General features: G+C 52.4%; 1 long non-coding RNA gene across 4 annotated transcripts in view; it reads right to left on the minus strand.

The window, feature by feature from the left end:
- Positions 1–6,977: 6,977 nt before the first annotated feature.
- LOC109145555 overlaps positions 6,978–14,341 on the minus strand; it is a 35,166-nt gene continuing 27,802 nt past the window's right edge. For all 4 annotated transcript variants that reach the window (XR_002046994.3, XR_005602679.1, XR_002046996.3 and 1 more), the window contains one exon: positions 6,978–13,551. This is a non-coding gene — a long non-coding RNA (uncharacterized LOC109145555). The remainder of the gene's footprint in view (positions 13,552–14,341) is intronic.

The following is a 14,341-nucleotide window of genomic DNA, read 5'->3' on the forward strand; positions in this document are numbered from 1 at the left end:
TTATAACATTCCCTCCTAAATTGAATATTCTTCTATTTCTTTGTCCTATCATCACTTTTACAAGTTTAACCACCTGCTCATTTTTCCATACAAAATTGGTTGAGCTCTGCAAGCTCCAGAAAGCTCCTTTTTACCTTCAAGTAATTTTTGTGACTCTTTTGGCACTTGCCAACTTTTCAGCACACTTTTGTAGTGTGAGCACCAGAAGGTGATAAGCTCTTTCCTGTGACTGTCCCAGGACCTCCTTGGTGTTTTGTCACAGCAGTATCACTCTGCTGGAGTGAAAGTTCTTAGTCCTCACACTGAGCCCTTCATCACTTGCTGGTCCCCTCTCCCTGTCTCAGCTCATCTCCAGTGTAATTAACACTGTCTTAAACATTCATTCCTCACTCTCACTGGCATGCTTGAAAGTTGAATTCTCAATTAACTATTAACTCGTGTTTAAAAGCCAACAGCTAATCAAAAGCATTGGAATATTTTGCCTTCTGCATCTGTCTCTGGGGAGCTGTTTCTCTGACTAACCAAGCAGGAGTTGCAGTGGTTGTGGGTGATGCACAGAGCATTTCCCAAGTGCATCTCCCAGCTCTGCCCGGCTGCCTTTGGCACTCGTGGCTCCTGCTCCACAACCCAGACCTGCATTTCAGATTCCCTCTGGGCTGGATTGCTGTGGTCTCCAGGGCACCCTGGGCTCATCCTGAAACTGCTCCTGCTCTTTGAAGATGCCCTTACTCACAACCCCAGCCTTTGAGACTGGGGAACAGAGCTGGGAACCTGGTGAGACAAAGCTGCTTTGTGATGCCAGTGCTTTTGTCATGCACCGAGGCTGCCAATACAACTGCAATGTCCCTTATCAAGCGCTTAGCCCAGCCTCCGAGTTTGGGGCCAGAAGGCAGAGAGGCTGCCTAGGAAAGCTCAGGGAGGTGGGGGACTTGGCTAACAGGCCATTCTGTAGCCCTGAAAAATGGAAAACTGGGCAAGTTTCAAGCATGGGGAAAGGACGATGAATGGATGGTCCTGGACTATATTGACTTCTAAACTTGGGCACAGACAACGTTTTCAGGCTGCTGCCTGAGCATAGGTGCTGCTCTTCCTGGTTCCCAGCCCAGGACCTGCCTTTTCCAAGGTCTCCATCGAGCTGACACTGAGCTGGGAGCACCAAGACCAGCTGAGCACCCAGAGACCAGTGCCTGAGTCACGGACAGGAACGCAGCAAACTGGGGTGCTCCAGTGCAAGCAGGGATGTCGCTTTACTGCCTTACGAAACACATTTATCACTATGGAATATGACTTTTACACATATGTGCTTTTGCTCCCTGATACACACCTTCAACCCCAGCTCAGTTCACCTGTGTTCAGCATGCCTTTACTGTTAATTATCCCTGCAAATGACAACCTCTCTCAAAGGCTCCTGCCACCATCCTGGCTAAGAGACCTGTTTAAGGAGGAGCCTGAGTCTGAGCTCTGGAATGACATTTGGAGCAGTAGCAACGTTTGAACACAATGGTATTTCCTTCTGAGAGAAAAAAAGACCCTTCAGCTTGTTTTCTCTCCCCCACACCCCCCTCCTGGAGGAGATACTGCCAAGGCTCACAGATGGGATCGTTTACAGTTTCCTTTTGAGCTGCCTTGGCCCTTTCAGGTTTTGTTTATTCGAGCTGAGCTGTCAAACAGGGGAGGGTGGGCTGGGGAAGGCCTCCCTTCCATATTCTGATTTGGATTGGGGTTACTCAAATTCCCCATCTGACAGAAGATGATTGATGAGAACGATGCTGGCTGTAAACCTGGGAGGCTTTGGAGATCAGGCAGCTCTGCTCTTTGCAGGGCCTTAAATCCCAGTTGTCGGAGCAATGCAGGGAATGGCATCCCAAGGTAATTACAAACCAACAACAGGAAAAGCCACTGGCAATGGCAGGCACTCCAGCATTGCCAAGGAATGGCTGGAGAGGCAGTTGGGGATTTTTTGGTTTTCTTTGCTTGTGAAAACACGCACACATGGTCCCGAGCTGAGGTCAAAATATGCTTACAAAAAACAGGGTCTAGAGAGGATGAGTAGAGACAAGACGCAGCAAAAAAATTGCCTGGAATGTTTCTGGAAGAGCTGGGGAGCACCCCAGAGAGAAGGAAGTCATTGCTACATGCAGAATCTTTGGCAATTATCCTGGCGGCAATGGGATAAATACACACTTAAGAGCATGAAACCAGCTGGGACAATGCTGGTCCACCCTGACGGCCAGAGCCTCCCACAGCCTCCTCTCCTGCAAGGAGCTCTCACTGCACAAGTGCCAGCCTCAGTTTCTCCAAACCAAGCCTTGGAGGGAAAGGAGAGATGGATGAGAGGATGAGATCCCTGTTTGACTCATGGGCCCAGGAGGCAAAGATGGGAAGCATGGGGTGCCATCACATGTCAGTCTGAATGGTGGCCCTGCCCCAAGTGCATGACTTGATCAGCAAAGCTCTTCAGGGGACATGTACAGGGACGCCGAACTTTGATCTGGTCTGGCACATGTACTAGCAATGGCTTTCAGCCAAAAGAATTCATCAGCATCTTTGTCATGCCCGATTCAGGCAGGTCAGTGCTGCTGAGGAAGTGTACGAGGGCTGTGTGGGATGGGGATGCCTGTGCCCATGCTGGTAGCTCCTACATTGGGCACTGGGCCACCAGTTTCTCATTTCCAACAGGATGGTGAGTACAGACTGGCAGCAATTTCCATTGCTGCTGCTGACCAGAGGTGTCCTGGTGTTAGATTTACTGGACTACAGGGTATGTGACCAGAGTTAGGTCTCCAAGAGCTTTATCCAAAGCTGTAAGCACCCAGAAGCCTTTGGACTAGAAATTTAACAAAGCCAGGAGAACTGAGCTAGAAACTCAGGGTGAAACAAAGCTCTAAATTAGATGCACTTAAGAGTAGCTGCTCCAGTTAGACTGGCTGACTCTGCAGGTCTGGGATGGGAAGGAGGGGATTTCCCCTCCCTTCCCCTGTGCTGCTGGTTTAAATCCAACCACAATTGAGCAGTAAATAAGAGTTACCACCCAGCAGCTGCTGGATGACCTGTGTGCAGTGAGTCACTGAGCTCACAGCCCTGCAGACATTGGCAGCAGAGCATGCCTGGGCTGAAAAGTGCATTTTCCTTGAGAATGTGCTGTCATTTGGGTGAGCCCTGCAGCATTTCCTGTGCACCAGTGCTGCAGAGGCACCCTGGGATGCAGTGATGTGCACCAGCACTGCAGACACACCCCAAAACCCAGCAATCCCTGCATACCAGTGCTGTGCCACCAGCACAACAGCCAGCATCCTTGTGTTGCAGCTCAGCCATTGGCGTACATGGGGCCAGCGGCAGAACAGCGCCAGTGGGACCCTGTAACTGGAATAGCCATGGTGAGAGGGGAGCCAGTGCCTTGTAACTGGCTGAGCAATCTGTCATCAGCCAAAGAGAGTTGTGGCACTGTGGCAGGCCAGGCTGAGCACTGTGGCACTGTGGCAGCTTGGGCATATTCATAACTGCCTTGGTGACATTGGGTTACTCATGTGAGGCAGGGTACATGTTTAAATGCAGGGAGGATGCTAAATATCTGACAGTTCCCCAATGTCTCATGGACCTGACAAACAGAGGGGGATTTGAGCAGATGTTTCAAGGGCAGAGCAGACTTTTTCTAAGAACTTCCTCTCCTGGGTAGATATGACAAAAAGGGGGTAAAGCCAAGCAAAAACACATGGCTGCTTATTTACCACTTATATTCAGGAGAGCTCAGCCTTATACACCTCCCACTGTGACAGGACTGCACAAACACATGAGGACACTGAGGTCCTGCCCCAGAGTTTCCAGTCTAAGATAAGGAATTTAGAAAAGCAAAACAGAACAAAACAAACTTGGAGGAGTAGCAGCTCTTCAATCTCTCTGTAGATCTCCATCTGGTAAAAGAAGTGCAGACAGGGGCATGTTCTCTCCACATCAGCTGCACAGCAAGAGCAGCTTAGATGAACTCTCCTGGCTGGTAATAAAATGATTTTACATATGTAGGAAGCAGGATGTGCAAAGCCCAGGAGTCTGATCTTGTTTCTGAGATCAAACAGAGTCTTATTGTACAGGGGTGTGGAGCTGATGTAACTGTCTAGTGTGCCGGACACAATCGCCGTGGTTACGCAGCTGGACCGGAATAAAGCAAGTCTGTATCTGAACTCATTAATTTTTACAACCAACTGAACCACTCTGCCGTTTTCTTTTGCCTTTTTGGTGGCAGAGGACTGTTGTGTCACAGCAGAGGGGCTCCCCAGCAACTGGCCCCTTGCCTGCAGTGTGGCAGGTCAGGGCTGGAGTGGCGGGGGGCAGCCACATCCCCGTGACCTGCCCCCCAGCCCAGCCATCCACTGGATCCCTGGGGATGCTCAGTCAGATCCACGGGTCCGTTTCTGAGACAGGCCAGGAGCTGCAGGGATTAGGGATGAAAATACAGGCTTAATGTGAGCAGAGCTGTTGCTCTGTCAGCTACAGGTTATGTCAATGTTTCCATTAGAAACCCCTGGTTGCAAGGTTTATAGCTTGGCTGTGAAAGTGCCCTCCAGGCTGGGCTCTGGCAAGCCAGGGAAACTCACGTTTTTCTGCTGAAATATTTGATGCAGCTGCTCCCACACTCACACATCGCTTCTCACAGGCAGGGAAATCAAGGGGGCTCCTTCAGCAAGCTGTGTGGGCAGGAGGACTTGGCACACTGCCCTGGAAGCCCAGAGAGATCTCTTGAGTGGCCTTCCCTGCCTCGGGGAGAGTGCTGTGTCCCCAGGCAGGCAGGGCAGGCAGGCAGGGCAAGACAGGCAGGGCAGGACAGGCAGGGCAGGACAGGCAGGGCAGGGCTCACACCATGGGATCCCAGGCTCACAGGTAATGTGGCAATGCAAACAGTGAGGTGAATTTACCAAAAGACAAACTAGAGGCACAGCACCAGAGCCAGGGCTGGTGAGCTGCAAGCAGGGTGAGGGTGCGGGACTGGGACCCCTGATTTCTTCGGGCCATCAGACAAGGATCAAGAAGCCACCTCACACTTCCCTGCAATAACCATCCCTGTGCTCCCATGGTGTGCCTCCCCTGGAGCCTGGCCAAGAGCTGTGCATCCTGGTCCAGGTGCCTGATAGACAGCCATGGCCCAGGAACGATGCCAGCCCAGCACTTGGCAAGGAGGTTTTTATGCAGCGGCCGGAGTCCCATAAGAGGCTCTCCTGGCCAGCAGCTTGCTGGGCCTGGATCTCACCCTGGCCTGGCTCTCACTCCAAGGGCGTCCTGCCTGGCTTTGGGACAAACACGCATCCAGGCCTCCTCCCTTCATCCCACCCTTTCTCACTCCTGGAAAGCTGCTTTTGAGATAGATGCATGTGGCTATTTTAAAGAGCTGTGAAGAGCATTTGCAGGCTGGGATTTCACTGTAAGCGTGATCTCCCAGGGCGGGCAAGACTACTTTCTTCCCTTGTTCTTTCCACCTGGAAGGCTAGAAAGAGGAGAGAGGCCAGCATGCTGCTGGGCATGGAGCTGAGCCCCCAAAGGCATGGCACACACTTCCCTTGCAGGGGATGCATGTACATCCCTGCCCAGCTGTGAGCGTGCCTGGTTCCACACAGAGGTGCTGCAGGTGGGCAGCACGCTCCACCCCAGGCTCCATGTTTCCCTCACCATGCTGAGGGGAGGCAGTGGGAGGGTAGGGAGTATACTCCAAGGGTAAGAGCTGCAGCACCAGCCTGGGGACACAAAAAGAAATACAAAATATCAAGGAATAATTTTCAGCTTTTACTCCCGTTACAGCAAGGCATCCCCCTTTAGATTTAGTTAACACTGAAGTGTATCATGCATTTTAGCGTGTGGTCTCAGGCTACTGCACATCCCAGACAGGCAGGAGTGGTGCAGCTGGGGCAGGCAGCGTGGGGGAGAGGGCAGGGAGCAGCTTCTGCTTCTGGCTTGGAAACAACCTGTGCTCTGGGTTTCCATCCCCAACCATCCCACCAGAGAGGGCTCTTCACTGGGGCTGCTCCACCATGCCCAAGACACTACAAACTGCAGGCTCTGCTCACCCAAAAACCAACAGAGAGAGAAAAAAAGAAGGGAAAAAGAAAAAGCCCAACTCCTTGCTGTGTTTCTGCTGCCTTTCCAGTATACTTGAGTTACCATGGTTAGCTTTCCACTGTTCTCCTTGACCCCTGCAGCTTTCCCTTATGAGTTAGTGTCCTGGAATGTCTCTTTACGAGGTGCCTACAGAAGTAAAGCTGACCTGATGCCAGTGCCCCCACACTGAGGACTTTATTAGTTTTTTAATTTTCTGTCTGGGTGCTCTCACTTGCCTCAGACTTTCCACAGCTGCTAGGATTTATTAATGAAGGAGGTTCATTTGTGTCTTGCCTTCCCTTCCCCTGCTCAGTTAATTGGTGGTGTTGCTTTGCCAGTTGCTATTTTTAATGGCTTTTTGGGGGGTTTCCAGAGATTTGGGTGAAGATTTTGCTTTGTGCCAGCAAAATCTTCACCCAGATCTCCAGAAACCCCCCCAAAAATTCCAAGAGACACATGGAGGCCACAATGAGGAGCAACTGTGATGGGACTGACCATCCTGATGGAAACATCTGACGTGGCAAGTGGAGTCCAACCAAGGAGGCAGTGCTGAGACCAGGAAAGCTGGAAACAGCTGCACTGTTACTGCTGGGATGCAAATACCAAGAATTAAGAGGATAAAATAATTTTGGTTCTCGCAAAAAAGCATAAATGCTTAAAAATGGAGATGGGAGCGTTTCTCCTTCTCTCTCATGCTGAAGGGACCCCATGACACTGGCCTGTAGGCTGAGGAGGAGGAAGAGGCTGAGGGGTGATGAAGGACATGCAGAGATGTGCTGCATGGACAGGAGAGTAGGATGAGGAAGGAGCACAGAGACCCTGCAATATAAAACCCATACACAGAGCCAAAAGGATGCAGAGAGGGAGAAGAGACGGACTTTTAAGGCAAGAGGAAAAAGAGACAAATATTTATTTGTCCATAAAGTAAGTCTCCATAGCAATGAAGTGCTTCACAACAGATTTTCAAAACAAGCCCAGCCACACTGCATGCAGGGAGAGCTGCTGGAGTGGAACGTGTCACCTGCCTTCCTGGGGTGGTCGGTCTCACTCGAGAGGCTGCCAGCGTGGCACAGGGCCATGGGCAGGGAACAGGGAGGGACTGTCCCTTGGGAAGCATCGGGCAGCCCAATCCATGCCCTGGGGGTGTCAGTGGGGTTATTTCTGTGCCGGGGCAAGGTGGAAGGATTGGGTGGATTTTCAGAGCTGTATCATATTGGGACATCCCAGGGTCTGGCAAGTGCGAGGTGCATGAGCACAGCCAGGGCTCAGCAGGCAAGGAAAAAGGACATGCTGCCCCAAATTGCTGGGAAGACAAAGGAGTTGAGGGGTGGGATGAAACTCCAGCTGCCACGCATGGAGCTGGCAATGCCACCCAGACTGGCGTCTACCTCGGGTGAGGAGCATGAAGCCTGTGGGCGCTGTCACACCTGATATGTGGCTCTGGGGCTACAGGGCACACTGAATTCATTACAGAGGAAGAAGCAGGTGCCAGGAACAGAAAGGCATCCATGCTTTACAGCCAGGGCAAGTCCTGTGCAGGCCACACAGGAAGTGCAGTGGGGTTCCCCAAGTCATCCCGCCCCAGAGGATGCAAGATGGTTGATCCTGAGCCCTGGCTCTGTGGGCAGCCCTCCCCTGCTGCTCATGCCATGTGAGGCTGCTGTCTCGCCCCAAAATATCTAAGCAGCAGCATCAAGCACCTCTCCTGGAGAGCTCATGCTTAGACAAATGCCACTGCAAATGATTTGGCTTCAACCAGCAGGGACATAAATTCCATTATTTTGATGTCAGCTGCACAATTTGTTCCTGTAACAAGGTGTTTTAACCTCACTTCATATTCATTCTTCTGCCTGCTTTGATTTTACTGTAAATGACTGAATTTGCTTTTGATCTGGTGCCAGTGCCCCATAAATCTTGACACTTGGTGTAAGAAAGGAAAGAGCCCTCCCCGCTGTTTGGTTTGCAGGGGGTGGAGGTGAGGGGGGCTGGAGGTCACCAGGAGGGTCTGTGCAAGGATCCTGCACCACCTGAAGCAAGGTTTGGCTCTGAGCATTCAGCTGATTTTTCCAGGCAGGAAAACAGTCTGTAAGAGGGGAAAAGGTGGCAGGGAGGAGGAGCTGCTTTTCTCTCAAAACCACAAGCTTCAAACCAGCCTCATTCAGAGATTCACAGCTCCTTTGACGACCATGCCGGCACTCTGAGCTTGTGAGAAAACCCCAGACCAAGCACGATTTGTGTGGTTTGAGGTTTCATCATGAGCTGCTTTTAAGTGTTTCGGTTCCCAGCACCTCTTCCAGAGTGTGCTGGAGGTAAAAAGGGGCAATAAAACCATCCCCCACAAAACCCACACTTAACTGAACATTTCCAAACCCAGCAGCACTTGGGGGATGGAACCTTCCATTACTGCCATTGCCGAAATTCTTCCTAAAACCTCCTGTTTTCCAGCCGGCAAATGTCCCTGTGTTTTGTTCCTCATGTGCCCGAGTCTTTCTGCCCAGACTGCCTGCCAGTGCAGCCTGGTGAATTCTGGAGGTACTGCTTGCAGAAGACTGTTCCCTGGACCTTACCTGCCCTGGAAGTGCCCATGCCCAGCAGGGATTGAAGAGCCAGCCCCAGCACTCACACCAGCGTGAGAGTCAGGCTCGTGACCAGGAGGAAGCCACGGCCTGGCCTCCACCAAACAATTGGCGGAAAGGGGCCATGACCTTGGCCAACACTCTGGGGATGGGGACAGCTGCCCACGCAGGGGACAGGCCTGCTCCTGCCCCAGCTGCATCCGAGCTGGATGCCTTACCCTGGTGCTGCCCCACATGCATGGGCTCCTTCAAAGGGACTTTCCCCAGGTTCCAACAGAGGAACATAGGAGCACGGGCAACCGGGGCGGTGCCTGGCATAAGGTGCACAGTGGCTGAGGTGCATGGTGTGGTGCATGGTGCACAGTGCCTGGCTGGCACAGCACGGTGCACAGTGCAGGCTGGGTGCCACAGTGCCCAGTGTGGGATGCTCACTGCAGAGTGCCCACAGTGCCCAGTGTGGGATGCTCAGTGCAGAGTGCCCACAGTGCCCAGTGCGGTGTGGCCTGGTGCGGTGCCCATGGTGCTGGGTGCAGTGTGTCCTGCTGCAGTTCCCACAGTGCCCAGCATGGCGTGTCCTGGCACGGTGTGTGCGGGCACGGTGCCGCAGGGCCCAGCGGTGTGTCCCGGTGCGGTGTGTGCGGGCACGGTGCCGCAGGGCCCAGCGGTGTGTCCCGGTGCGGTGTGTGCGGGCACGGTGCCGCAGGGCCCAGCGGTGTGTCCCGTGCGAGGCGCGGTGCGTGCAGCCCGTGCTGTGTGGGGCGCAGCCTGCAGCGCGATGACCTCTCGCTGCCTCTGGCCCTGAGCGGGGGCCAGGAAGGGAAGTGCTGCCGGTCCTGCTGCTTTCATCGGAGATCTGGAGCACCGAAGCCTGCCCAGATCCTAATCAGTGTGGGAAAGAAACGGCAGGGCCTGCTCTCGCCCCGGCCTGCTGGAGATGCCTTTTATTTTCATAAGCTTTATCGCAGCCCGCAGCCCCTGATAAAGCACCGTAAATAAACGGAAGGAGCGTGGCGGCCGGCCAGGGCCGCTCGCAGATGCACGCGCTCGCTGCCGCCCCGCTCCCCGGGGGGACGCCCCGTCACACGCCAACTTTCAAAGCCTTCCTTTTGTTTCCCTGCACAGGGAAACCACATGGCCTTGCATTGGGGGACCAGCCAGGCAGCCAGCACCCGCCGGCAAATTCCTGCCCTGCCCCAGCCCCCCCCCCGTTGACCCCAGCCTGTCGCCGAGCTGGGGTCCTGCTCCCAGCACTCGGCACGAGCCTCGTGGGGCCACAGCGGCTCAGGATGTGTCTGGCCCCTGCTCTGGGACTGGGGGAGGACAGTTTTGGGATGTCACATCCTCTCTGGGTGGCAAGAAGGGGGTCACATCCCACCAGGGAGCTGAACTGTCAGCAGGTCTCAGTCCGTCCGTTCCCCCCCGCCCTGGGTTTCTCTGCTGTTGAATTGCTGGGGTTTGACACAAATTAACAGTTTGGACCTGCTTTATTTTTTTCTTTCTATTTTTCCTTTGCTAAGAAGTTTGGGGTTTGTTTAAAAAGGTTTACATTCTTCTGAGAGCACGGAAAAACAGGATCTGGGGGGTTGTTTCCACTCTGGCTCCACAGGCTGACAAAGACAGAAGTTAACTCTTTTCCGTTTCTGTTTGACGCTGCTGCGGGTGAAAGACATCCCTGCCCAGGCTGGCAGCTGCCCCATAGCTCCACTGGTTCTCAGCCCTGGAGTGCCCAGCTCTCCTGCAGTCTCATCCCCTCTTCAGCATCCTCTTCCCATTGCAGGTAGGGGCTGCAGGGAGATGTATTTACTTGTGTTTCATTTCTCGCTGTGGCCTTCAGTAGCTCACTTTAAGCCATACCTTATCCCAGCACTGGCAGAAAGCAGCTGGCTGCAGCTGGCTACCAGGGTTTTGTTCCTAGGCATGCCTTCCCTTCCTGCAAGGGACAAGCTTCCTGGGACCAGTGCAGGAGGGTTTGAGTTGCTGCTGGTTTTAACCCCACCTGCACTACCATCCGTAAGGGAGGCCACCCAGCTGGTGCTGACAGCTTCCCGCGTTAAATTGATTAAATTTAATACAGAAATGGCTCAGACCACAGCGCTGGGAATTAAAGGTGTATAAATTGCATGGCACATCACATGTGCCAGAGCTCGTCCAGTCCACTCCTGCCCAGATGTGGTGGGTGCCCACAGGTGGCTGTCACCTGTGTTTGCCCAGGCACCGCAGACTCCATAGGGCTGCACGGGAACCTCTCCTGTCTGCATTTGCACGGTCAGCAGCACCTCCTGAGGCTGCCTCCATAGCTCCAGGCTGCAGCAGAGGTGGCAAGCAGGCAGCAGCAGCCCAGGAGACATTTCCCCTGCCCCCTTCTTGCAGGAACACGCCACTCCCCTCCTCCTCAGCCTCCTCCCAGCTTTTCATCCCGTTTCTCCAGTTTGCCACAATCCTTTTTCTGTCTGCAGCCCTGGCCTTTCGTGGCATGCAAATTTAATAAATACTCTCTCTGTTTCTCCGTGCTGGCTGTTAATGGGAGTGCTCAATAGCGGCTTTCCAGCCCCACAGCGAGCCTTTGAGAGCTGCCTCTCGCTCCCTCTGCACCCATCATGAGAACCCTGCCTGGCCCTGCTCCCTGTCCTACAGCAAGGGAGGCACAGCATCCCCATCCCACAGCCACCACTGCTTTGCCATCTGTGGGCTCCTTGTACCCTGCTGCTGAAGGAAATTAAATTGGCCTGACGTGTCTCATTCTTGACAAAGTTATATCAGGTATTATTCATCTCTGTGCTAACTTCCAGATGCTCACAAAACTGCTTCAGATTATTCATGCCAGCATTTTTCTGGGATGGGAAGTGGTTTGTAGCTCCCCACTCCTTCTTTTTTCCTCACTTAGATGGGTACTGTGGTTCCTGGTCTTGAGCTACTAAGAGAACATCTTCCCAGCCACTGAAGGCTCTGAGATCCTTGCAGCAAGTTTGATCCCAGTTTAATTCTAAAATGGATCATCCAGTCTAAAAACACTAAACACACCACATACCATTTTATAGTAAAAAATATTGAGGGGTTGTTTCTCCTACTTCCATGCTACTTTTGTCTCTGATAAAGAGACATATTGTGGAGGGACTGAAGCCTCCAATTATTACAAATGAGAACTACTTTTTTCTTCAGGATCACCAGAAGAAATGTTTACAAACACACTGATTTTCTGCAACAATTTCCACTTGTGGAAGAACATCCCTTCTTGTCAGTAAGAATGCTTTTCTGTTGGATGCTCCAGTTATGTTCCATACATCTTTCAGGCAAGGATCTTTCAGATGCTCTACTCCTTCTTGTGTAATATCTTGGCTCTGGGTCTTGGCTCTGCTGCAGATGAAGGAGTCTGAGGGCTCTTGGGAGCTTGGAGGGTTCAATGGGACAGCAGTGGAAAACATCCATAATTAAGAGGATATTTATGAGACTCCTTAGGAGGAACATTCAAAAACTGGTGGTTTCTCACCCCAGAGTCCTCCTGGGACTGGGCCGCATGGGGTGCTGATCCCCCTTGCAGGGAGGGTACTTGCATGTCCACACCATGATCCTCACCCTGGATCTCAAGGGGTCTGAGCTCCTCCAGGAGGTCTCCAATCACAAGAGAAGCCAAGGCCCTTCTCCAATCTGCGTGTCTGAAAGCCTCCAGGGATGTTCCAATGGGATGTGGCATTGGCCACATGACCAAGGAGGGTTCTTGAATTTTCCTCCCCAGGGTTTTATTCTTTAAGGTGCTGGCAATGAGAAAACCTCCTTTGCACCCTTCCCCCACCTCAAAGCATCCTTTATAAAAATAAAGTGCCCAAAATAGCCCTAGACAGTGCTTGACATTTGCCAGACAGCTGCTCTCAAGAGTGCTCCAAAGGTTATGGATTGCTCTCTGCTTCCCTCCTTCTCCCTCCCTACCACTGCCTGCGTGAACCTTGGAGCAGGGCCAGGTTTGATCGGAGTCTCATGGTTTGTAAAAGCCAGATTTGAGAGGAAGACAGGATGCAGGGAGGTGTTTGTGTGTTGCTGCCTCCTGTCCCAACAGGCAGCTCAGAGCAGAGCTGGGGCAAATTCTGCAAGGGGAGCTGCAAACCCTTGTGCGAGTTCTGCCCCTGCCTGGGCTGGAAGGATGCTGCCACAGAAGCCCAGTGTCCACAGTGCAGGGTTGTCACCACCTGCGAAGTGTTGAGCACCATTGCTTGATCTCCCAGGTGTGTGAAAGCACAATAGGGGGTACACCTCACCCTGTGCAGCCAGGAAGGGGGTCACACCTGGCTGCAGGGTCACACCCAGTCCTAATGGGTCCCCAACAGATGCATGGTCAGCCCAGGATGCCAGGGGTGCCTAGGAAAGTCATGGCTCAAAGGAAGACTTGGGAGTCACATTGGGTCCAAGCCCCAGCTCAGGCCTAAGGAGTCTGGAGAGGGAGCAATCAGGATGGGAGAGCTGCAAGGATACAGTGATCAGTGCTGAAATTGGCTCCCAGAGGGGAATGTGGGGATACAAGGAGAGGCCAAAGGAAGGACCTGGCCAGGCAAGCCCTGCAATGAGAGGCAAAAGGGGCACAGCTTTGCAGAGAGCAGTTTGAAAAGATAATCGAAGCACCTGCAAGAGTCAGGGAGCTCCTTCAGTCCAAAAGCGGCACTGGTTCTATGCAGCCAGGGGGTTTGTCATGTTTCTTGGGAGCACCTAAGAAGAGTTGCAGCTGGAGACAGGACACTGTCTATGGCCAAGAGGGGACCTGGAATTACATAGGATGACCCCTTCCCATGGGGGTTGGCCGGTGTATCTCAAACAAGGACAAGGTCTCACTGTGGAGTGGGAGAAACACCCCTTCTGTGCAGCTGGTGTTCTATGCAGGGAACATAAAGTTGGGGCCTGAAAACTGAAAGATAAAGGCAAGAATTTTTAAGTTAAATACATAGAGAAATACTTGAAGTCCATTGTCTTAATCAAAATGAGAAGACTGCAGCAGCAAGGCATGACCCAGTTTTGTTATCTAGTAACCAAATAAATATATGCATGTATTTTAAGCAAAAGAATCAGCAGCTTTTAAATAGAAAAAAAGCATGTACACAGGAAGGAAATTGATCAAATTGAGCATCTTTGAAATGTTAAGTGCAGTAAAAATTTGGGTTATACTTAACAAGTAAGGAATAGAGGCCTCAAAGAACTTCTAAGTCCCAGCAGCCTGACTACATCGTGCTGTGCTGCACTGGAGGCAGGGTAAATGGCAGGATCACAGTCAGCTGTATCCATAACATTACCAAGTTCGGGAGTTATCAAATACTGGGAGGTCTTCAGGTTTGGGTCTGTTTTCCCTTATCACAGCTGTGGGGCTTGCACCTGCTCAGGGCAGGGTCACCCCTGCCCCCTAGGCAGCCCTCAGGGCTCTTCTGTGGCTGAGGGATGAGGATGGGGGGATGCAAGAGAAGCCATCTAAGGGAGTTGGTGGCTCTGGCAGAGCCACACAGCCCAGAGGAGCCTCACAGGCAGCCTAGCTTGCTTGTGAGGTTTTTTGCTTTTTCCTCCCACTTTTATGTTTACACACATTAAGGTTTCCAAGGAAGTGCATTTCTGGCTGAGGCCACACTGCCAGTTTTCCGCAGGATCTGTCTCATTTCCTGGGACATGAGACTATTTTAAGGACTCTTCATGTCTCCAAGAAAAGTAAC

Source organism: Corvus cornix, chromosome 9, assembly GCF_000738735.6.
Source record: "Corvus cornix cornix isolate S_Up_H32 chromosome 9, ASM73873v5, whole genome shotgun sequence".
In the NCBI taxonomy this organism is placed as follows: Eukaryota; Metazoa; Chordata; class Aves; order Passeriformes; family Corvidae; genus Corvus; species Corvus cornix.